The 10,942-nt window shown below is 41.5% G+C and overlaps 1 pseudogene; it reads left to right on the forward strand.

Annotated features, from left to right (window-relative positions):
* Gm2343 (predicted gene 2343) lies at window positions 1,327-2,488 on the forward strand (annotated as a pseudogene).

Here is a 10,942-nt window from a genome sequence, read left to right on the forward strand (position 1 = left end):
TTTTTAAGATCTACTTATTTATTTCATGTATGTGGGTACACTGTCACTGTCTTTAGACACACCAGAAGACAGCATCTGATGCCCACATCAGATGGTTGTAAGTCACCATGTGGTTGCTGGGAATTGAACTCAGGACCTCTGGAAGAGCAGTCAGTACTCCTAACCGCTGAGCCATCTCTCCAGTCCAATTGTGGGTTCTTAAGTATGAACTTTGCCTATGACAAGTTGTATCACAATGGATTGTGCTCATTGGACCAGTAAGCACACATACTCTTTTCCTCTGTCAACTGTGTCAGTATCTCCAACAGGATGCTGACACTTAGCCTTAGTAAGATGCTAGTCTTCGGAGAGAACTAACTGACTCCAGGTACTCATATTGGTTCTTTAGCAGTTGATCTTGGCAAGTTTTTTCAGTGTTTACAGAACCAATTGTTCACTATGAATTATATGCTTTTATATCTGGACAAGGATTGTTAAATGTTCTAATATCTTTATATTACAGACCTATAATTTCTAAATAGGGTGAAAGAGTAATTGGTTGATACAAAACGGCTTCATCAACTTAGTTTGCTTCTATGGGTCACATTAGATTTTTGTGAGTATTTCTCCTAGTCTCCAGCTCATTGAATTCACTCCCTTACAGTGATTGGTTTTCTCTTACGGTTGAAACACTCTATTTGTTGCTGCCCCACACCATCCTTGGCTACATTCCCACCAATGAGTAAGGTTATGATATGTATACACCGCAAGTCTACCACAGCCATCTAATCTCCAGGCAGAGAAGGAAAAATGACCTTGGGAAGGAGGAGACCAAGTGAAACACCAAAATTTAATAAGAAAAACCCCTCATTTTGGAATTCTCTTTCTGCTTGACCCTCATCTTTTCAACTTATAATTTTTCTTTGAATGTATAAACAGTAAAGACCAAGAAAGAATGTGTATAGTTAGGAGATTTATACTAAGAAATTTGCCTTGAAAGCTCCTACTCTGTGGCAGGTAAAATAGATGAAGTTTCTGTTGGATTCTTTTCTCAAAAAAACAAAAACAAAAAACAAAAAACAAAAAACAAAAAACAAACCAAGATTTCTCTTTTATTATTAATTGTTTTATTTATTTACATTGAAAATGTTGCCCCCTCCGACCCCGTCCAGGTGCCCCCTGCAAGAGTTCTTCACCCCCTACCCCTTCCCCTTTGCCTCTGAGAGGGTGTACTCTGTTTTCAGCAATATTGTAAGATAGTGAGATTTGTGTTTTGAAGGCTTTTGTTGTGGATCTTTTGCCACTGGGATTGCTTGTAAAGACGCTCTCTTACAGTGCTTTACGGTTACACTGGAATGGCAGCTTCCACTCCTGGAAAGGCTGTGCCATTCAAGATAAAAACACCAACAGAGATTAGGGAAAAAAATGATCAAGTAGAAAAGTTGTGGTTCAAAGAGGAAGACTTTCCTTCTTTGAATCCAGAAGCTGGCAAACAGAATCAGTCATGCAGACGTATCTGGACCCCTTCTGGAGTGTGGGAAAATCCACCTAGTGCCAAGCAACCCTCAAAGAGAATCCTGCTGCTGCCTTTTCTGCTGCATTCAGCAATTCAGGATCCCACCACGCAAATTGGGGGAAAAAATGTCAACTATGGTCCCAAGTGGCTGTAAGAACTTGGTGCCTAAGCCTGCGCCACCTCCCTCTAAACCCAACACATGGAAAGCTTACGGAATGGAACGCAAGTCCAGATCCCTTCCCTCTAGCTGGGAGTCTGCGTTTGCCAATCCAGTCTCTGTTACTAAACCAGCGGCACCAGCTGCCGATGCCATTCTAAACTCTCCCAAAGAGTACTAACCCTCTGGTTGAGCTCAGGTTCTTCTCTCCTGACCAAATAGACCAAATCGGCTGAACCACGAACAGGAAGAGTGAGTTCCTGAAGACTGAAGGATGAACAAAATGGAGACTGCTCAGAAAGTAGAGTCTATGACAAGCTGTGGGGCAGAGCCGAGCAGTGGGAGGCGAGAGCAGCCACACACACCTGAACTGAAGGAAAACGGAGAACAAGGTTGTCTTCAGAACGGTCTTTCTCTGCCCAGAGTAGAACAGGAGGTCCTGCCCCACTCTCTGGAAGCAGAGCACAGGTTATTAAAGGCAGTGGGAAGACAGGAATATCCTGAAAATGCTGAGAGCTGCCTTCTGCTCACAGAGGATAAACTCAAGGCGTTCCACGCTGAAAGCAGAGCAGCTCCAAAGAAATGGTTTGGAAAGAATGGCTTCTTGCAAAGCCAGACTTCTAGACTGTTCTCCCCTCAGAGAAGCGCTTGCACTGACGAGTGTGAGGACTTGGACAAGGAAACAGCAGTGAGCCATCAGATGACGACACCTGGAAGGAGAGCTATAAATGCTCACACTTGACCTGCCCCACTGAGCTCAGCCTTGTGGTTGGAGAATGTAAAGTGTTCTTTTCCTTTCTTATGTTGTTGAACCTCATAAATATGAAAATTCATATTTTCAATCCACCCTGAATATCAAGGCTGCAAGAATCAGATTTCCTATATCCAACTATATCTGAAAATTTTACAGCTATATCCAAACAAAAAAAGAGGAAAAAAACAAAAAAACAAAACAACTACACATGCTTGATTAAGCTACCTGAACAGCCAAAAATATATGAGATTTTTTAATAAGAATCTTTTAATCTAAATAAAGATTTTTTTTTTTAACAAATAAAGGCAGACCAGCCACTTGGCCTCTCTAGGTACTCTCAAGTAAGAAACTGTCTGGATCTGTAAATGGCTCAGGGATCTTAAGTGACTGACTCAAGCTCAGTGACTGACAACTTGCCCTTGCCTTCTGTATATAATAGCCTCTACTGCTACCCATATATCTGGGTGAATCTCAAAACCATGACATTACATGAACTGAAAGACCCACAACGTTAGGACTCCTCCACGTTCTGACTCAGGAGAGGCAACACCCCAAATCACTCACAAGAAACGGTCTTGATGCAAACTGCAAGAGGATTTTTATTTAAGAGCACTCTCGGGCCCACGGTCATACACCACGAAGGGGTAGCAGACCGTGGCGCGCCTAGTAGCTGGGTAAGGGGGTATTTAAAGGAAGAAACCATAACTCAAGGAAGTGGGGAGGACGTTGTTGGTTAAGAGTCCCAAGGAAGGGCAGTCACAAGAGTCACTGGGTTTAGCTGGTAATTGTGCAGGTTATCTCTCAAGACAGTTTCTAAGAGCCCCTAACAATAGCACATTTGCATAACAGGTTCCAGCATTGGTCAGGGTGACTTTCTTTGAATGAACACTCTTTGAACCCAGGAAGCGGGTGGGTGGAGGAATGTCGCTATCTGTTTTATGATTAGCATACCTTGGAGCATTGAGTCACAAAGGTCACATTCTCAAGCCTGGGCCTAAAGGCCTAGAATTTTGTTTTTATGTTATACTTTCATATCTACAATTTGCAAAGATATGATGTTTGTTAGTTATTAAGCATACAAACTTAAAAAATCTAAAAGTACAATGATTTATCAATTGTAATTAATTACTTATTTAATTAAATTACTTAATTTATTTACTGCCAAGGTGAGGGTTGGGCCCCTGCCTCATACAAGCTAGATCCATGACTAACACACACCTCTCAACCCAAGCAGTGTGGCATTAAGAGGGAAACAAACTGTGATAAACTACTCTACTAGGAACGGAACGCTGAGTACTTATGTAGTCCTGGCAATGCTTAAGCCTGCAGCTAAGCACCATATATCATTCTCTTTATTTGTCTCTTACACAAAGGCAGTTGTTTTCATTAAATAGTCATGCAAATAAAGGCAGAGAGACACAAAACATAGTCCTCCTACCTGCTGGAGCAGTGACTTCTGAGTAAAACACTCTGAAACAAGGTCAGGAGAAGGGGTAGAGGTTCCCACCACCCATTCAACCAGAGCAGAGCCGCCTATCAGAGGTAGTGGCATTGGGGAGAGCCAGAGCAGAGCCGCCTATCAGAGGCAGTGGCATTGGGGAGAGCCACCCGGACACTCCCAGTGAAGGACTTTTCATCTGTACTATTACGGAAGCAGCAGCTCAGCTGTCCTTAAGAAGGACAAAATGGCGATGCGACACTGCAGAACCTTGACCGTAGCCATAATCAGAAAACCTTGATGCTGGTCTCATGATTGCAGCTGTGTGATGTAGTAAGCCAGCTGTGGCATGAGCCATGACCCTACCCCTACCATGCCTCCGGCTGGGTGTCTAAGCCTGGGCTTGATTCAAATTGATAAGTTAAGAACCGGGTCATAGTAGATTATATGGAAGCCTAAATGGTCAAAAGCTGGTACTATAGCACGGGTTTATCATCTCAGCACTGAGGAAACTGTGGCAGGAGGGTAGTTGCAAATTTGACCCCACCCTGGGCTACATAGAGTGTTCCAGGCTAACCAGGGAAACTTTGTAAGACACTGACTCAAAAAAAAAAGTAACTAAGTTTAAAAAAACAAAAACAAAAACAAAAACAAAAAAGCTTAATTCTTTCAGAGTCCAGGTTTGGGGATGTGTCTTAAGCAAAGTATCCATTATAACTATAAATAATTAACAATAATATAAACATTGATGCTCTATAGTCTATTATGCCCTACCAGTTTGTAATACCTATAAGTCAAAAACGAAATTAACTCTCCATGTAAAACCGTTCAGTAACTCAGCATTGTAAATGAAATATGTAATATGAAGTTCCTCTTCTGCACTCCCATTTTCACCATCTGCTACTGTCTCGCTTAGTGGTCCTTAGTGCCGAAGGCCGGAGAACTCAGGGCTCGTCCTAGATAACTTTACCTGTGAGTTTGAGACAGCCTGGAGTCATTGAGGATGCAGGCTCAATTGAAGAATTTCCTGGATGGGATGGTCTATAGACATGTCTGTTAAGGATTGTGTTTATTGTCAATCAATACAGAAGGGTGCAGCTCACTGTGGGCAGCACCATTCCCTGAACTGTATAAGAAAGCTAGCTGAGCATAGGTCTATGAGCTGTGCTAGCATTCCTCCTTAGTTTCTGCTGTATTCCCTTGGCGGTGAGTTCCTTGGTCAGGAGTACCACTTCCTATAAGCTCCCACTTAAGTTCCTGCTTTGACTTATCTTCATGATGGGATGTAATCTGGAAGCTGAAATAAACCCTTTCCTCTTCTGGGTTGCTCTTCATCACGGGGAATGAAACTAGAAATTGGTTCTCCAGCTTGGCAAGCTCACTTCTTTAAACCTGCCCCAGATAAAGATTGCTCCAGGAATCATTCAAGTCCAGTAAGTAAAATGAAGATTTCTAGAGAAGCCTGTTTGGGTACAACTAGTATAATGCATGAACTTGCTTTTTTCCACTGTAGAACTCCTTTTCATAAGGATCTATGAGCCACTCTCATATGCCTCATATTATTCAGCTGCTGCATGAAAATTCAGATGTTACTTTCTTGATAAGGCCACAGAATCAATCTACTGACCCTGCCATTTTAATAGCAAATGCTTTTAGTCAAAATGTTTAATGATATTAACATTCCCATTCTACAGATGCAGAAAGCGAAGCTTAAACATGTGAAGTAAACAGCTTACTGCCACACCTCAAAGAAACTGTGGTGTCAGAAGCATAATTTCTCCAATTTTATTTCAAAGTCACTGCTTATGCTCGAATGGGAAGTGTTTAAGTTCTACAATTAAATAAAAGATGGTAGATGAGGGTATAGGTTGGTGGTAGGGTATTTGTCTAGCATTTGGTGAGGTGTGGTTTGGTCTTCAGTCAAAGGAAGAGGAGAGGAAAAGGAGGGTGAAAAGAATTGGGGTGTGGAACAAGATGGTAGTTAAGAGCCTAGACCATTTCCCCAAGTACACCCCACCTAGCTAAACAACTATACATGTGCCAGACTACCTCCATAAGACTTAAGGAAGTCAGAGGAGAGACCACAGTTTTTGTTTTCCGTACAACAAAACAAGCAAACATATTGAAGAATGCACAAAGAAAAGGGTAATTAGCATTCACTCCTCAATTGATTCTCAGCAGCACAGACTCCTTCCTCCTTTCCAGGGGAAACAGAAATAAGGTCATGACCCAGGCTTAAAATCTAGTACCCAGTATAGTACCATGAAAACCAGTGCTAGAAAAATACCCTGTCAGCCATAGCTGCCAAGATGGCCTGTGTGACTGACCTCCTAAAGCTACAATAGGCAGATGCCTGAGTGATCCTCTCAGGTAACAGAGGAAGACTCCACTTACTGAAGAACAAGGCAAGAACAGCAGGGTATAAAAGCACAGGACTGGCTTGGAGGTCAGTGCGCATATGCAAACACTCATACACATTAAATAAAAGTAAACAAATACAATATTAATAAATATGAGAGAGGAGAGTAAGAGTGGGGAGGTGGGAGCGGACATATATACAACATAGAATATATACAAAAGCTTTTAAAAAAAAAACCTAGTGTTTGAGATTAATTTGTTTAACCTGGTAACTGAGAACATTATACAATCAGAAGAAAACTGTCACTATGCATATGACATAAAAATCCCAAGGATACGAGCATGGTGATTGTAGTTTAGACTATGAGCACTTGGCGATTGCTCAGTAAGAATTGTAATTATGGTAGCACAGTTCCAAATTTGTTAAAATCTCTTGACTATGCCCTTAAAGCTGATGAAACCTGCCGTGCTTAGGTTATAGGATTAGCCTAAATGAGTCTGTTTCAATACACACATCATAGAACGTGAAACATTTTTTTTTACTTATATTCAGCTATTATTTACAACAGGCAGCATGATTTTCACAGTAAATTGTGATTTTGAGCTTAGAATATCAAGGAAAATAGTTTTGTGGGGAGAGAAAGATGACTTGACCAAACCTTAGTAGGATCCTCCAAACCCTTTGATACTGTGGGTCTGGTCATGGTTTTCCATTTGTCCTGGTGAAGTACCGTTTAAGGAAGTACCGTAAGTCAGCCCAGACTCACATCTCAAGTTTCAATCTCATGCTCTTACCTCTTTCTGAAAGGCAAAACCGAAGTGGCAGTAATGAGACGTGCTTGGTTCCAGCACTTGAGGAGAGAGAGAGACCCATCTCACTCAAGAAAGCTTAAAAAGAAATGGGACAGAGTAAAAGAAGGGAGGGGGTCCAATACATGGCCAGCTGTGTATGTGTCCCAGATGTTGAATCTATGTGAGGTAGTGACATAAGGATGGGCTGTGTCAGCATGAAGTTGGATTGGGCTCCTTCCTAAAGAACAGGCAGCTCGTCTGGAAAAATATTCAAAACACGAACACAGATTTCTTGTTTCCAACTCACACTGTTTATCACATAATTTAAAATTAAATTAGTTAAAGCTAAACAAAACATTAAGTTCATATTTGTAGTCACACTAAGCTCACACAGGTTACTTATCAAGTGCTTGACAGTCCCCCTTGGCTAGTGGCTGCTGTTGTGGACAGGACAGAGATGATTTCCTTCCCTCCAGATGGTTTGGTCAGACAGGACTGGCCCAGGACTCAGGTCTGGGTCCCTTTCTGAAGAGGAATGTCAGATACATTACTAACCCTATGACCTGAGATCTTATTGTAAGAAACCCCACTTCCTGTTCTCACTATCCAGAGTGGCTCAGAATCCTAGGGGAACAGAAAAGAACTTCTACCAATTAAAGCATGAATCACTTGTGCAGTTGTTTTCTCATCTATAAGCAATCCAAGGGCAGTTTAATTGAATTGCGTATCATTTTCAGGGACTAATGTGATTTGCTGAGGTACTAAGCACACAGTCCTGCTTTCTCTGAGTCTATGACCATCTGGATAATTACCTACAATTTCTCACTAGACTTCTTAGGAACTTTTGGATGGCATTTTTTATGTGCTCAGTAAAATCATATTTTAGTCACTCCCTGGAATGTCCATCTTGGCAGATTATTCTATATTTCCAATGCCTGCTATTCAGTCATTATTAAACCTATTCAAGAAAGTCATCTATAAGACTGACAAAAGAATTAAAGGTCTGTGGTATTATCAGCATAGTAGCAAGAAACGTCTTCTCTTAGCCAACAACAGCATTATCGACAACAACAAAATGTTTCATTTTATGGCTCAAGTTATTTCCCAGAGGTTCGTCTGTGAGGGAGAGAAAACACCTTTCATTGTGTAAGCTGCTCCACACTCTGAGAAAGCAGACACGAAGTGCCGGAGATGTTCAGAAGCTGTCACTGGGGACCAGGGATTAGAACCTGGTCAAGGCAGCAAATAAAAAAATTTAAAAAGCTCTTAAAAGAACTTGACAAGGGGAGCTTAAATCTTATTTTAAAGCATTGGGTTGTACTCAGCCTTGAAAAATTCAATCCCCTGAAGGACTATATCTCACTAAGAAAGCTCCACGTAAGTTTATCATGTAGCCAACACCTAGACATTGGGCCTTGGAGACCACTAGGATAATATTTCCTCCGGATTAGCACTGAAGCTTGGAAGTGACATTTGTACGAGGCATACTTGAAACTCTAGGGCTTTTCTGATTATAAAATGATAATTCTGGGGGTAGGGAAAATGGTTACTGCAGAGGGAAGTCCTCATGATTTATACATCTTGGCCGTTGTTCTTCCTTCTCACAGAGTAACTTACTTCGCTATGTGTGTTTTGTGTTCCTCTTTGGTTTGAACTGCAGTTGTTTTTAGATTATCTGGAAGTGAGAGCATCTTTGTTCTGGCACGTTTTTATTTCTTCAGTTTCACCGTGTCCAAATGAATTGTTATGCATATTCTTGTGACTGGCAGCAATTAAACTACACACACAGCATAGACATATCCCTAGGACATGCCATCCTCAGGCCAGAACAACCCTGAGACTTTATTGTTTAGTCCTTCTCTGCACGGACGCAATGGGACACTCTCAAGCACTAGCTCTCTGAGAGGCTGAAAAGTTGCCGCCCCCAGTCTACTTAAACTGCATCCACCAAGATCTCTGGGATTACTGTGCAATCCCCTATCATTCTAGTTATAAAGTGTACTTCAGATGAATTAAATATCTAGTGACAGCCAAAGTCATAAACTCCTTGACTCCCTGGAGTCACTTTCCAGGATGATTTTATTAGTACTTTGGCCAGCATGTGTGTTTTGTGTCGTTATGAACACTGGCTGGTTTGGGAGTCATAATTTAAAGTAATGCATTTCTTTCTCTACTTGAGAGTGTGCACACACCCAGGGTTCCTGGAAAAGAGGCCTAGCTGATTTACACTTGAGTCAAATGAAATCTAGTAACTTTTTTTTTCTCCTTTTCATAGCCATCAGCTGGGCTCCTAATATCTCTCTAATGGATATGTGAAACCCGCCAGGATGAGACCCAAGGCATGGCTGAATCATAACAGACCTGTCACCTATGCTGGGAAAAGGAGCGGGTTAATGACTAAGTTGGAAAAATGATCATTATACAGAGAAATATCTGTTTCAAACCAAACAAGTCCTGAAACGAAACGTCATAAGCTAACTGGTCATCTGCTTTTCCCTATTTTGTAGAACAAGGAGTACAGTTCTGATGAGTCAGAAGCCATGGCCATAATTTGCTTCTAAGGCTTGCCCTTACCTTGTTTCTTGGACATCACTCATCCCCAGTCCTGTCATCTTCTCCTACTCCTCTCCTACCTGGCCCCTGAAGATTTTTGTTAGGTTTTCAAGTAGTATGAAAATTCTGCATGTACTCAGAAGAGTATTGTCAAGCTTAATGAAAGTTTAGGACACGCAGTTTCAGAAAAAATGATAATGGGTAATTTCGAGGTAAGTGACTCTGAAGCAACTTTTAACATCAATGTTAACTAAGATGATACTGAAATAACATGACTATTTTAATATGATGATTGGATGGAGCACTCACAAAAAGGGACCTAGCATGACTGCACTCCAGAAGATCCAACAAGCAGCTGAAAAAGTCAGATGCAGATATTTGCACCCAACTAATGGACAGAAGCTGCTGACCCCTGTGGTTGGATTAGGTAAGGCTGGAAGAAACTGAGGAGAAGGGCAACCCTGAGGAGAACTAGTAGTATCAATTAACCTGGACCCCCGAGATCTATCAAACACTGGACCACCAAACAGGCAGCATACACTAGCTGATACAAGGCTCCCAACACACATACAGTAGAGAACTGCCAGGTCTGTGTTCTTTCAGAGATGGTGCACCTAATCTTCAAGAGACTGGAGGCCCCAGGGAGTTTAGAGGTCGGGGGGGGGGGGGGTGGAGGGTGGGGGTAGGGTGAGGACATCCACATGGAGACAGGGGCTGGGGAGGAGGTTTGGCATGTGGAACAGTCAGAGGGTAGATGGAGATGGGGGAATAAAATCTGGCATGTAAAAAACATAAATAAAAAAAAAAAGAAAAGAAGTTACACTGGCAATTACTAAGAACATGAAAAAGAATTATGATAGAATATGTGTACAGTTCAGCCAAAATTTTATAGAGTTGAGTACCTAGCCACTCAGGAAAAATGAACAAACTTTCAAACTAGCAATGTTGGTACATGGATTAATACTAATATCTACTGAAAGATGATGCTTAATCAATCTATTTTACAACAGTAAATTCTTTCTTGATAACCTCCCATGATTTGAATACTGTACTAAGAAGTAGTAATAAGCTGAGAAGAAATCTAGCCTTTATCTCCTATACTCATGAGTCTACCGAGGATAACAGAACTAAGCAGATCGTGTGAACATGTGTTAGCACATGTCTCTATAATTAATCCTAGGAGGGAGGTGTGTGAAATGCAACGATAGCCTATCAAATTGGTAAGGATCTACCCGAAAGCCTGCCCTGAGAGCTTGACCACAGAGCTCAAACACAAGAGATAAACAAGAGTTAACTCATGGTAGACAAAAAGGAGGCTACTTCCTATCAACATAGTTTTCTCATGGTTTCAGGAGTTTTAGAGGTAATTGATTAGCTAGTTGTTAAAAGTAAGGA

This window comes from Mus musculus, chromosome 1 (genome assembly GCF_000001635.26).
Source record: "Mus musculus strain C57BL/6J chromosome 1, GRCm38.p6 C57BL/6J".
NCBI lineage: Eukaryota > Metazoa > Chordata > Mammalia > Rodentia > Muridae > Mus > Mus musculus.